The sequence below is a fragment of the Pleurodeles waltl genome, chromosome 5 (genome assembly GCF_031143425.1).
Source record: "Pleurodeles waltl isolate 20211129_DDA chromosome 5, aPleWal1.hap1.20221129, whole genome shotgun sequence".
NCBI classification, from domain to species: Eukaryota; Metazoa; Chordata; class Amphibia; order Caudata; family Salamandridae; genus Pleurodeles; species Pleurodeles waltl.
The window spans coordinates 1426315589-1426330164 of record NC_090444.1 but is presented as its reverse complement, the minus strand read 5'-3'; the positions used below and the strand labels follow the sequence as shown (position 1 = coordinate 1426330164).

Genomic DNA, 14576 nt, shown 5'->3' with positions numbered 1-14576 from the left:
CGACTGCGAGTGTGTCAGCGAAGGCATGTGTGGCATCCTATTGTATAAAATAATTTCAGCATGTTGAGCTTTGACATTTTTGTCACTCCAGTAAGATCACTAGACTGTTTAGTCACTCAAAGCCCTGCACCTTTATCATTGTAAGGGCTTCTGCCCCTATAGGTATTGATGGGGAATACTAATATATGCAGAGAACTCCCATCTGGTGGTGTAATTGAAAAGGGGGAGTGAAGGGCCAAATAAAAATGTTAGCTTGATTTGTGACATCTTTGTGTGGATTAAGAAGTGTGAATTGGCCTAGAAGTAGTCTAAATAAGGAGTTTATTTAATTCCTTGCCTCACCAGGTTTCTACGCACTCCTATTTCTTATATTTTTACATATGTTTGCAGCGACCTTGCACAAACATTAGAGATGTGCTTCCTTCGACATTCTTGCATTGTGGCCATGGCTTATCTATGCATCATCTTTGCATTCTGGATACACCTGTTTTTGGCATGTCAGTAGAGCAGACAAAGGTTTTAGCTCAAATGTGTGTTAGGATGTATGTGTATATATATATTGCTTCAGTAACCTCGGCATAGCATGGAGCCCAGATAGTACATTACGTCATTACATTTCTCTAATTCATACTCAAAACCTACCTTGTCTACCCTATAATGCAGCCTGGAACCTACAATGTAATCGCAAAGATGTCTTTTCTCTTTCTGTGAAACTCTGGGCTACCTGATTCAATGAAGGCTACTTTATCATATTGTTAAAGAGCCATTAGCAACAGGAGCCCAAAACACTCTTGTTTCTTACTGCAGTATCACACTATCCATTTCTGTTCTACATTTTTAACATAAGCCATCTTATATTTCATTATATACTATTATTTCCACATATTTTAGTCTCCTTTACAAAATCTATTGTTCTGTGTAAATATGCCTTAGCCTTCCAGAATTTCTACTCGTACCTCTGTGTTGCTCCCAAGTGTCTCATGTTTAAGATACTCTTTCTTCCATTAATATAGAGCTTAATTTTATTATCAGTCTACCTTATAGTATTCTATAAATTTCAAATGTGTGGGCATCCCCAGATTTTTGTCTTTACATATCATACACAGGGTCACCAGGCTCTTTATTCCTTAGAGTGATTGCCTCAAGAAGTAAAATGTGGCCTTAAAAAATCTGACTGTGGCTAACCTGGGGTGCCAAACCTTTGAATGAGCTACATGCAGTGCTTGAAAAGCTCAGAGAATTCTGTAGGTTTAGGATGTTTATCAAGATAGAGAGCTTTAAGAGGGTTTTCGGTGAGGTAGTTTCCACGTCTCGGTGAGGTAGTTTCCACGTCTCAGTGAGCTTTGATTGTTGTGGCCAATGGTTGTAGTCATCTCACCGACATGTAGGGAGATGCAAATAAATCCAAAATAATGTAATAATATGTTGCCTGCATGAGTAACGGGCCAATGAAAATCCTCCTGATATCTTGTTCGGTCAAATGAAGGCTAGCATCACTGTAAATGTTCTATAGCGAACTTTCTGATTGAATTCAGTGAGGTAATAAACAAAAGACCAGGGTGGCAGGGCCATTCTTGTTGCAAGTTGCAATGTTTATGCATATGATTTTGATGTGCAATTCCCAAGGAATTTCACCGAGGGTGGGGAAGAGGGTGTAAGCAGCAATGTAGCTTTTTAATGTCAAAAACTTTAATGTTAAAAAACAATATCTTGTGCTGTAGTTCACCCAAAAAATCATGGCCAAGCCTTCTGAGTCATCTGTAGTCTGTGACAGAGTTTGAATAAGAGAGACCAGGGCTTAAATTATGGTCGTCAGATTTTCAGGTATTTCACATGACAACTGTTACTGAAGCATCCTAGGTATAGTATTCGCTCTGCTTGCTAATCGCAACTGTATTTCCCTTGTATGCTGGTTTTTTAGTTGAGGGATCATATGCCACAGTGCAGGTACATATTTTCTGGCAAAGTAATTATACACTTCTTGACTAGCACTGCAAACATTTTATATTTCTCATCAGTACTTGAACTGCCTCAAACCTGTGCTCATTTTTCTGTCTTGAGAACCAGGCAGCAAAGGGAATGAAGAGAAGCACAACTTCAGAGGTTACACTTCATATCTAGGCTAGTAAATTCAGGGCGGCGGCAAAACCATTCTCCAAGAAGCTCCCTCAAGCGGTGGACCGTGTGAGAGCTCAGCACTCTTCAGGCCTGCTGAGCTACCACACAGCATGTTTTCCTTAGTTTTACATGCACCACTTCCTCTTTTTAATGGTGATTAACCACAGAGATACTCGGGACCGGGCTGCTTCAAAGCATGGGCCTCTGTTATCTGATGGCTCTAGGGCATGGCCATTACAGGAGGAGGCAGTCTTTTCCCACATACCTTGTCTGGGTAGCTCCTCCTGTGGGTAACATTTGGCACTTCGATTTTAATTCATTTTTCTTGTTGTTTATAGTTTTCAAGTTCACTTTATTTTTGCATGCATGAAATGACTGGCTATGTCATAATTTCTGCTTCGGAGCAGGTTAGGATAATGTTCTGTCGTAGGACGTTTAGAAAACAAATTTATTTTCTATTGCTACAGAGAGCTTTAAGCACGTCGGGTCTGAAATTAATTCCAGTGAATCGTGTATAATGTCTGGTCGGAGAGGGCGCAAGTTACTTGGTGTGTAAGACGTTCACCTTCCTAAATTCCAGTTCCTGTACACTACTTATAATATAATGCACATGAACAGCAGTTTTACACATCAACTTGAACTATCCTTTTCTGTACCACTGTGGCTCCATTCTTCTTTAGAACTACTCCGCTCAGGGCAGAAGCTGCACAAAACCCTAGAGTGGTGGTTTCAATACGTGGGCGAATCAGCTGGATATTGTCAGCGGGATTTGTACGCAGTGAGTCACTCTTCTGTGTTATGTGTAGTATGAATGGCATGAGTTCCAAAGCACGGAATGTATGACCAACAGATAACGATTAGGAATTTCCTTTATCATGAACCACATTTTCGGTTAAATTACATTCTTTGGTTTGTAAAATAGAGCTTTTGAAAAGTCTTTTATAAAAAAAAAAACCTGTGGCCTGGTTTCTCTGCTTATGTTGTCTCATTTCTGGCACCGTGATTTCTTTTGGCTACATTGTTTCTAGAGTCCTTAACACTCCTACAAAACCATTTAAAGATTGTTCATAAGGGATTCACTGTACCATTAAAGTTTGTAATGTTGTCTATGAACTCTTGTGTATGTGTAAGTGAATAGTCTGCTGAAACAGCAGGCAATTTAATTAATATTATATATTTTTTTTTTTTGCAAGCTTGTGGGACTACTTTTTTTTTCACTTGAGCGTTGAAAAATATTGTATAGTGCTGGGACAAAAATACATTTTCTGGAGGAAAGCTGTTCTCTAAAGTTCCAGTTCCTTAAGGCCCACCGGTTATTTTTGTTTTTTATTATACTTAATTTAATTTTTTATGCTGAGTGAAACCATCCTTCCCAGCTCATCCTCTCAACAGCTTTTTCTTTTTAGGCTTTGAGAAAAGATTGCTTCAGCTGTGTATCGGACATTATGCAACGAATTTTAGAAAAAAAAAGAATACAAACTGCAAAGAGAAAGGCACTGGATCAGCCACCTTCAGTTGTTGCTTGTTGAAAGTGTCATTCGCATTTTGGATCAACACACAGGACACTATATAAAGAAAGGGGCAATGGCTGTGCCACTTTCAGCCATTGTTATGTTTGAGATGTTGTTCACCTGTTAAACAGACTCGCGTGGCAAGAGAAGAGCAACGCCATGCTCACATTTCAAATTCCAGGGTGTGTGACTTCAGGGGCAATAGGATCCTTTTGTAGTGGACCTCCTAAGCATTTTGAACTAAGAACATTAGTCACTGGAACCCTGTGAAGCAGGATTGGGCTGAAATGTGATTTAAAACTTAAGGTAACCAGATTATTCAGTTTCCAGCCTTGGGACCCTTACTTCCTTTAAATGAGGAGCGCGTTTTTAAAACTGTAGTCTTGGTTTTCTTCAGTAGAAATATTTAAACTGGCATACCTGGAATTAGTGATTTGTATAAATGTATACCAGGACCGAAAAAGCTAGGTCCCGGTCTTGTGCTATAATTGGCAACAGTAGGCTTGATACACAATTTTATGTCACTGGTATTGCTCATATGGATACATTGGAATAGTCTGGGAGGGTGGAGAGTCCTGAAATTTATAAAATACTTCACACCTCTTAAGCGCTCCTAAGGGGATCTTGGGTACGGGTAGTGAACTATAAACTGCAATTCAATTACAATATATCAAATATATTTCCAGGAGTCAATGAGTTTCAGCTGTAGTAATACATTTTAGTTATCATAAGTAGTTTAATCTCTTCAGTATTTAGTCAAATAAGATGTACAGAACGTTGCATAAAGTGTGTCCCAAAATGTGTCCCTATACTAAAATTCTGAATCAGTAAAGTTAAAACATTTTAGTCAAAATGATTAAAAGATAACAAGCTTTCAAGAGCCAGTCTACTCAGCAGCACAGTCAGTACTCATAAAGAATACTGTAACAGACTTGGATAGAGAATAGCCTAAGCAGAGAGCAAAGTATGTCTGAGTCTCAGAGAGTCTGAATCGCTGCAATAGCTAATGGGACTAAGCTGAAATGAGGGAGTGTGTTGGCACTCGCGGTTGCTATCAGTTCTTTCCCTAGGACACTTTAAATACAATACAAAGATGCAAATTTAAATTCATGTATTAAATTAAAGATGGAAAAACAGCCAATCAGGAATCGGAAAAATTATGAAAGCAATAGTTGATATGATAGTGAATTTCAACAATGAGCAGTTTAATACATGATAAATTGTGATTCCATTAACAATGGTCTTCCAACATTGGGACAATTTCCCATGCGCTTCAGTCTTGATTAAAAACAAAACACTTGTATACGTTTTTATGCTTATCTTCATTCCATCACCTCCATTCTCACACATCTTTATGCTAGAAGCCTATTCATAAAAAAGCAAATTTCAGATTAGTTTAGCATGTTTTGAAATCCCTATGCGGGTCAAACGGTTAAAATAAATATATATAATATAGTTTTCTTCGTTTGCATAGAAAGTTTTGCGCATTCAAGCTCATTTGAAAGGTTATGATAGAAACATTTCTGTTGTATTAAGTTTAAGAATTTGTCAACGTTGGCAATTAAACAAATCAAGCCTACAATGGTCGTGCAAAGTTTAGAAAGTAAAGTGCATGTTTGAAATGTAGCTTCACTCAGTGTTGATAGGGGGGGACTTTAATTGCGTGGCTAACCCAGGCTTGGACAGATCCCACCCACCGCTGCGGGAGTCCCCAATTAACGCGCTTGCTAGAAAGTTCACAGGCTAGCAGGCAGACTAGCATCTGGTAGACATATGGAGAACTCTTAATCCTGTATCCAGGGAATATTCTCATTACTCTGCTGCTCATGATCTCCATATACGGCTCGATACGTTCCTGAGCACTCCAGAGGTCCATGCACAGGTGAGGGGAGTGGAATATCTGGGGAAAACAATTTCCAATCATAATCCGTTACTATTGCACTTGTCCTGGACAAGAGCTGCCTCATGCATTCCCACCTGGAGACTTAAGCCAGACTTGATAACAGACCCTGCTTTCAGGGAACAGATCAGGGAACATATAACCCACTACTTTGAGGTCAACAAGCCTACAGCTCCTTCACCACAGACACTCTGAGAGGCATTCAAGGTGATGGTGTGCAGCCGCTGTATGGCGGCTTCCATCAGGAGTAGAGGGTCCTTGCTGCAGGATATAATGATCGCAAAGAGGGACCTTAGGTCACTGGAGAAAATTGCACTGGCTCATCTAGAGAGGCGAGGGGAAGAGCGCGAGGCCAGGGCAAAAGTGGAAGAGCATACCGAGACACTGAGATTCTTCGACTATAAGCAGCACACTGCAGGGGCCCACACTGAAAGGAATAAAACGGGGGCACTGCTGGCATGGTTAGCCTACTTCGCCAAGAGAGGAACTCCTTTAATGGAAATTACTACCTCACTGGGTGCAAAATGTTATCATGAAGCCGACATACACTCGTATTACCACGATTATTACTCCTCCCTCTGCACTAGCTCGTCCCCCGGGACGGGAGCGAAATTACAAGATTTTCTATCGGAACTGTTGCCCAGAGCACTGACCGAGGCCCTGGGTGGGGATATTGAGATATCGGCGATCGGGGCAGCTATAACGGGCCTAGCTCGTAGAAAGACCCCGGGCACGGATGGACTCCCCATTGAGTTCTATGCAACGTATGCACGGACACTCTTTCCTCCCCCCCCCTCCCCCCAGCTGGCGTTGCAGTATAACGAGGCACGAGCGACTGGCCATCTACAGGCCTCGATGGGTGAAGCCTAAATTGTTCCATTGCTAAAGCCTGGTAAACCCCCTGATGAAGGAGTGGCATACAGGCCCCTATCTATGCTTAATACGGACTATAAAATACTGAGTAGGGTACTAGCAATGAGATTACTACCACACATGACACAGCTGATCATGGTACACTCTGACCAAGCGGGATTCATCCCCACTAGGGGCACCGCCCAGAATGTGCACCGGCTGCTCTCCCTCATGGAATTAGCGACCCCTGCTGACCCAGGTTCTGCGGTCCTTGCCGTAGATAAAGAGAAGGCATTTGACAGCCTGGAGTGGGATTACCTATATAGAGTTCTCGCCCACATGGGCCTTGGTGAAGGCTTTATTAGGTGGACACAATTGCTTTACGCAGACCCCAAGGCAAGGGTAAGGACGGGCACATGCATCTCAGCGCAGTATGCAGTTGCCAGGGGCACGAGACGGGGATGTCCGCTGTCACCACTGCTGTTCACTCTGGCGATGGAGCCGTTGCCCGCCCAGGCCAGAACAGCCGCTTGGTACCAAGGCCTAGTCAGGTGGGGCCGGCGTCATGTGATCGCGCTGTATGCGGACGACCTCCTCTTATTCTTACGAAATACCGGACCGGAAAGGGAGGGGGGGCGCAGACACTACTGGTCGCCCTCCTCAAGATGGTGACGCTACCTAGGTTGCTGTATTATTTTACGGCATTGCCCCTATGGGTACCGCGCGCCTTGTTTAGAGAACTGGACATGGTGATCACCTTGTTTGTCTGGGGAGTGGGCAGACGCAGGATGGCATTGGCGACACTGAAGAAACCTTGTGTGGGGCGGTCTGGCAGTGCCCGATTTTGAAGCATAGAATCTCGCTGCGCAGCTGCAATGGTTAGCGAGATGGGTGGGAGATGGCGGTGTTGGAGAACATGTAGAGGGCCTGATGGTTCCCTCAACTCCTGAACTGGCTGAAATCTTTTTTAATACTACAGGGATAGGACGGACGAAGTCTATTGAATCTGCCGTTATCTGCAGATGCTGGAGGTGATGCCTTCATAGGGCGGCACTGAGTATGCCATACTCTCCTGATATACCATTACTCTGGCTTTGCTGGCTTTCTGGGATGGGAGAGAGGAGGGGCCTACTCACCTGGGCTGAGGCAGGGGTCGCCCGGCTGGGGGAGCTGTACAGAGGTGGCAACCTCCTACCCTTTGAGGATTTTAGGGAGGAACATGATCTCCTGCAGGGACATTTTCTATTGCACTGTGCGCTCACCCGATCTATTGGGCGACATTGGAGGATGGGAGCTGCTGAACTTCCTCAACATGGTCTCAGTAATTATTTGCTGACAACAGGGTGCACGCATAAGGCGGTTACTAGGCTGTACAGGGTGCTCGAGGTAGAGGAAGGGATTCCCCGACAGGGACTGAAGCAGAAGTGGGAGCATGATCTGGGGACGCAAATACCGGATACCAACTGGGTACGCATTCTGGAAAGAAAGCCTAAGGTGTCCAGAAATGCTAGGTTCCAGCTTATACAGTTTTACATGCTACACGGAGCTTACCTCGCTCCACTCCGATTACAAGATCACTTTAGAATAGGAGAGGCAAAATGCCCCCGCTTTCAAATGGGGGCGGCGGATTTCCTCCACATGATCTGGTCCTGTCCTCGGCTGGAATCCTACTGAGACATAGTGGTCGCAGAAGTGGCTAACATTACAGAGATCGATATTACCCGCACTCCCGCTAGATGCATACTTCATTGGTTCCCACATAGACCTTGTGTTTATATTAGCCAAGCGGGAGCTGACGAAGAACTGGAAGTCCCCGGGGGACCCGCGGCTCCGGGACTGGCGAAGGGAGCTTACGAAGTGGGCCGAAAGTGAGGGAGCAGTGTTATACACAGAACTAAGAAGAGGTATAGGGTCCCTTGAGTTGAAGGAAGCTTGGGATCAGATTGTCATGGCATTGCAGACGGAGCATTCGGACCCGGGTAGAGATGCCCTCACCCAGGCTACTATACATGCGAATTGATGGCCACACAGGGGACACGTCACATGGCACACACTAGGAAAGGAGGGGGTCTCCGGGTGAACTACTTTGGACACCCCGCACGACTAACACGACCCCGTGAATCAGTCACAACCAGACAGTATATATAGTCACCAAAAGGTATAAGCTGTGGAGGGAGGAAGGGGACTAGTTACATTTTGATTGAGCACCATACACTCACAACGGACATGCATAATCTCAATCACCAGGTGCATTTCCATTTAGCTGTTATCTGTACGCAACCAATCGGATGAAGAAGCTAGGCTGGCTTAACCCCAACACTAGCAATAGAGATATCAATGAGAGTGAAACTCTCTAACAATGACGGAAAATGTAACATTTGTATAAAATTGCTAATACCAGTTATCCCATTGATTCTGTAAAGGAGCGAAAGACAGCTACCAATATCATATGTACAGAAAGAACTTTAACAAACTTGACTCGTTAATATATGTACGAATCATCACCACTTTACGGCAATAACATTTGTTTACAAAAAATGTTTAAAATGCAGCTTGTGGTTAGGTCTAGTTTCAACTCTTTTGAGATGTTAATTAAAGGAATTTAGTTTTTGCTGAAAATCTCTAGCAACTTCATGTGTGGTGTGTCATAAATAGATATTCGACTGTTTCTGTAGTCCACCTTGTTTTTCTTCTTTGCAGATTTTTAGATAGTTTGATTGGGTTTCTATCTAGGATGTGTGTTTTTTCTATATTATGCAGTAGCATATTTGGTGGCGTCTGTTAATGGGTAAATGGAATGATCCTCCTACTTATTTAGCCAGGACACATACACAAACTAATCTTAAAAGTAAATTTTCGCAGATCAAAGGTCACTCCGTTCCTAAAGTTGTTAGCTACGCTCATTTTGACCAAGGCTTGCCACAGGCAATCCATTACTCTTCAGTTGTACCTTCGTAATTTACCTAATTCACTCGGAGGCCTAAAGGTATATTTTGCACCATCCCCAAACTTTCTGTGTTAATTCACTGTCTACTGTGATAAAGGGATAAAGATGAGGGAAACAAAGGTCTTTTTCACAAGTGCACTAATGCATATTTCACATGCCAGTACCTTTAAATCGAAATGATGACATCGAAGTCCCATTTTAGTTTTATAAAATTATATCTGTCTAAATGCATTCTTGGTTTGTTGTGCTTATGTTGCGGGACTGTATTTGAACCTGACACCAACTGCTGCATTTAAAACCTGTAGGTATTATCTCAGTGGGATGGAATTATAGAATGCACGTTGCTGAAGTTCACCATTACCTTCTGTGAATTTCTTTTGGAAGAGCTAGTGTTTGTGTTATAGCCATATATTGGAAATAGCTAGATATGTGACTGGCTATCCTGGATCTACCAATCTTGATTTTACCAGGCTATCGGATTGGAGCACACATTCTTTAAGTCACATTTGGTCGCTTTAATAAATGCCTTGCAGCGGATGGTCACTACTGTTTTTCCATTCCCTGTAGAGACTAGTGGTTGGCGTATGGTGTGAGTGTGTCTAAGGATTTGTTATCACCCCAGATTGTGTGTAGTGTTCAATCAAATTTCCACTACATTCAGAAACTGTCCTTTTCTTCCTCCAGACTCCTAAATGTTTCCCAGCATTTGAGTTCAAGTTGCAACCCAGGCCACCAATTCACCTCCATTAATTTCTGGTAATTTGTTTATTAGAAAATGGTGGGGTATACACTAATGTGACAGCTGTCCTTCAGTATCTTACCTAGTAAACTCTAATTATATGCAGCATTGGTGCCATGCCTTAATCATTGCATCTTTTAGGGTGCACTTGACTCCCTATCTTGTCCCTATTGGGGTCGTCGGAGAGTCATCAGGTTGCCAATTGTAGTTGCCTCACAATGTAACATAGCTCATATTCACAGACTGTCCAGTCTCTCTGTGGAATATGGAGCCAGAGCATGCACAAAGGCACCCTCGTCTACCAGATTTCCAGATTAATGTGAGAAGGGCAGTAGCTATCTGTTAAAGAGTTTTTTTGGGCAGGAGTGCAAGTAAATTAATAAAATAATATTAGTCATGCAATTGTATAATTTTTGTCAGCCCTGTCCTACCCATTATAGAGAGAGAAAGGGTTTTGCCAAAATAAACACAGCCTTGAAGGACTGCCAGGAAGCCCGGGTCATTTTCAGAGTCAGCACTCTAGTTTACTGTCTGTTTCTCTGCTGCAAAGCGGATTCCCTCATTTTAGTGAATACATTTTAATTAATTCACTCAGCTTCAGTGTTGTAGTGACACAACTCGTGGGTCAATCTGTAAAGAATTAAAGGAGCAGTTTTTTGGGAGGATATTTGAAAATAGTTTGTCAGATGTGAGATCCCCACTCTTAGCCCCTTAGTGGGAGACCAGCAAGGACGTGCTCCTTTATGGCAAAACGATGATCATGCTCACCTGATTGTGCAGCCAACATTTCTTGGGAATAATGCAAATCTGGACTGTGTGGGGGCTACACACTCATCAGGTCTGCTGAGCTTCCACGCAGTATGTTTTCCTCTTACTTTTACATAGATTCCTCAAAGGTGGTGCAAGATTTAGCATTCACATTTTATCACCGTTTAAAGTTTGCAGATGTGGGTTTGTAGTAAAGGTTAGCGAGTGATAGTTCAAATCTGGACATTCCTTCGGAATTACCGAATGTTGCAAATCCAAACTACATTTTGGATAGAATGGCTGTGCAAATTTGAACATGCAGTAGGGATTACAGAGTGATGGTACAAACTTCAATGTGTGCTAAGTATTACTGAATAGTGGGCAAAATATGAACCGACTAAGAAATACAGTAGTGCAAATCCTAATATGCTTCAAGGGCTAATTATGTTGGACACTTGGAATTTGTGCAAGATATCTGGGTGATGGTAAAAAATATCAGCATGCACTGATTACTGGAATATGGTACAAACGTAGGTATGCAGTGAGGATTACTGAGTGGTGATATAGATCTGAACAATCACTACTGATTGCTGGTACAAATTTGAAAGTACACTAGGATTACTGAGTGATCTGGCACATGTGAGTCTGCAATAAGAATTCAACTATTGTTGCAAATTGAAAAATTAGTTGAAGGCGGAACACATTCATACTTTTAAACTGCAGGTAAGGTTAGTTGGTAATGGTGCAAATATGAGCATGCATATAAAATACTGAAAGGGACACTTCTGAACACACAGATTCATAATAATTCTCGATATATATTGTGGTAAGTCTTGCCACGATTGTTCCCACTTGTGTGCTTCCACTTGAGTAATTGTGGTAATTCCTGAAATATTATGCGACTTTTAGCCCATCCCTGATTTAATGGTTGCACTGGTATAATTTTGGTAATTCTTCATACTTTTAGAATATTATCATTATTGCTTAGAACTGAGCTGGTAAGACTGGTGTAACATGTCTGCATCCGTCCACTCACCTGCACACCCGTTCATCCAGCCAACCATATATACACTCTCTTATTACCCTTTTGTCCATGCACTCTCTAATTGATCCAATTGTTGACACATTCTTGCCTTCATCTACGACATTCACAAAACCACATGCACACATCACACATGCACACATCACTGAAGAAGCACTTTCACTTAAAAAAAAAGAAATGTTATGGCTTTGCCTATGCATGTTGTTTTTGTATATTATTCCACTTTTGGCTTCATGGACTAGTCACTTAAATATGTTCTTGTGTTCAGCTGATCTATGAGAACTTATGCATCTAAAAGTATAGCTATTTCTTTTTTTTTATATTAGTTAATTTTAATTGGTATGTATTTGGAGCGAATTTAAATGAGTACCTATTATTCAGATTTAGGATGGTCAAGGATACACTGAGGCAGATAAGTAGGGATGGTGGTTGGCTTGAATCCTTTTGGAGGACCCTCTGTGACACCCCATTCTGGCAATCAGTGACAAACAGGATGTTCCTGTACATAACCAACAGAAAATCTGTAACATGTTTTTCTGCTTTTATGACCGTCTCTATAAGGACTCCTGCACGAAACCTCTGAAGAGGTCTGGTCTTTCCTAGTAGGGACTTCACTCCCTGTCAAATGCACATATTTGCAGATACTTACAAATGCATTTACAAAGGAGTTTTGACACGGAGAGCCGGAGTGAAAAATCAATGACCAAAGGTCTGTTTATTTTTGCTGCAGCAAAGAGGACAGGTTTACCACTGGCATCCCAGGCCCGAAGTAAAGTGTGCTGACATAAAGCGTTTAACAGTGATATTTATACTCATACATCAAAGGATACATAAAATGTGTAACTAATGATATACGTCATACAGATATTTTTAAGGAGTTAATCAGTATCCACACACTTGTTCCATTCCCAGTCTTGTCCTTGCCTCCCTTCTGCAGCTGCCTGACTCCCCACATTCTTGAGACCCTTCAAAGGATTACGTTGTTCAAAGGTATAGATATCAGCCTTTCCCTCCCCAAAATACCACAGCCGAGGTCAGTTAGTTATTTGAACACACAATTATAATGAATACAGTGCCCCAGTTAGGGAAAGAAACCAGCTGCAAGCCCATGGCGTGGAACCAGGCTTATTTTACCTAAACAAATATACATAAGATAACATATGTGATAGACAGTGCGTTCAGAGACAACAAAAGCTCAAACTTACACGTGTAAAAGAAACGAAGCAATTCAAAATGAATTCTAACAATCGACCCTTTTTGAGTTTTTTTTCTTCTGAACATAATAAACGTTTGAATAGTTCTAAATTTCCTCATATATGTTGAATTTTACTCCCACTTCATTGAAATTTGCATTCATGGGGACATAAACAACCGATGGGTATGAGCAACCAGTATCTGCAGTGAGGACAGTGGGGTCAATAGCCATTAGGGAAGTTATCTCTTCTCTCTGCATCATAGCTCGATTGGTTTCTAGTATTTTCACTGGCGGAAGTTTACACAATTTTAAACAGGAACAGAGAGCAGGTAAGCACTGCACTAATAAACAACTTAATACAATAGCTATTATTATAAAAAGTATGTCTTTAAACAACCAGCCCCACCCCCCAAACCAAGACCATAACCATGATAAACTCCAATCGCCTCCTTCATATTGGCCCCCCTTTTCAAATACCTGTACTGCTTCTTTTATTTTCCCAATATCCAATTCTATCTCTGATGACTTGTTGACGAAATAACAGCACTTTTGCTGGTACTGATGTTGGATTAAAACACATACTCCTCCTTGTTGTACTGTAATCAAGTCTAGGGCAAGCCGATTTTGTATCGCCAATTGGGCTGCAGAGTTTATCTCTACCTGTATACTTCCTATGGCCTCTCTGGTGGCATTAAATGCAATGGCTAATTCAGCTGACATATTCATCATTGCCAGTTGCAAATCGAAAATTCCAAATCCGGGAATAAGAACATGTAATACTTGAAATACCCAGTTCTTTCGCTCCTCCAGTATGGGTGTCCCTCGTTTGTACCTATGTGCAAAACTCCCCATGTTAAGGGGCTGGGAAGATGATATATTTGATATCACAGTAATGTTGGGTGCCAAATATGCCAGTGAACATATCCCTTCCCAGTTTAGAGGCAGTACTTTATATGCAGTTCTTCCACATACGAAGTACATGCCTCCCTGGATTTGTGAATTTATAATGCTGTATTTTATTCGAGGCAATCCTACACCCTCTGGGGTGTCATGCTCAGAATTATTGCAATATTTGTAATCTTCCCAGATTGTATTTAGCAATGATACATTTGCCCAGGGTGCAACATATGAACATCTAGCCGTCCAGAGGGGGCCAAGGAAAACCCGGGACAATATTACAGGTGAATTTTTCCCATTTCTATCTTGTTCTCTGGAGGGATCATATAACAATCCTTCTGGATCTACTAGAATCTCATTTTCTCCCACAGTCAGGTTCCAATAATTCACAGTGTAATTTTGATGAGTCCCATTAATTAACGCTGTCCAATTTCTGTCTATTTTCTCCTCTCCTTCAAGATCCCAATTCCCTGTTTTTATATCAAATAACAAAGTGTAAACACACTGTTCATGAGGGATCTTTCCCATGTATTTTGCCTCTGGGTTTTGCCCATAAAAATAGGTACCAAAACATATGGGAAACATTTTAAGTGTGGCATTCTCTCCAGGCATCGGGGAGAGCTTGTAT

General features: G+C 41.8%; 1 protein-coding gene across 2 annotated transcripts in view; it reads left to right on the top strand.

Annotated features, from left to right (window-relative positions):
- Window positions 1–14576, top strand: part of SMAP1 (small ArfGAP 1) — a 677565-nt gene that overhangs the window by 19347 nt on the left and 643642 nt on the right. The gene's annotated exons all lie outside the window — the stretch shown is intronic.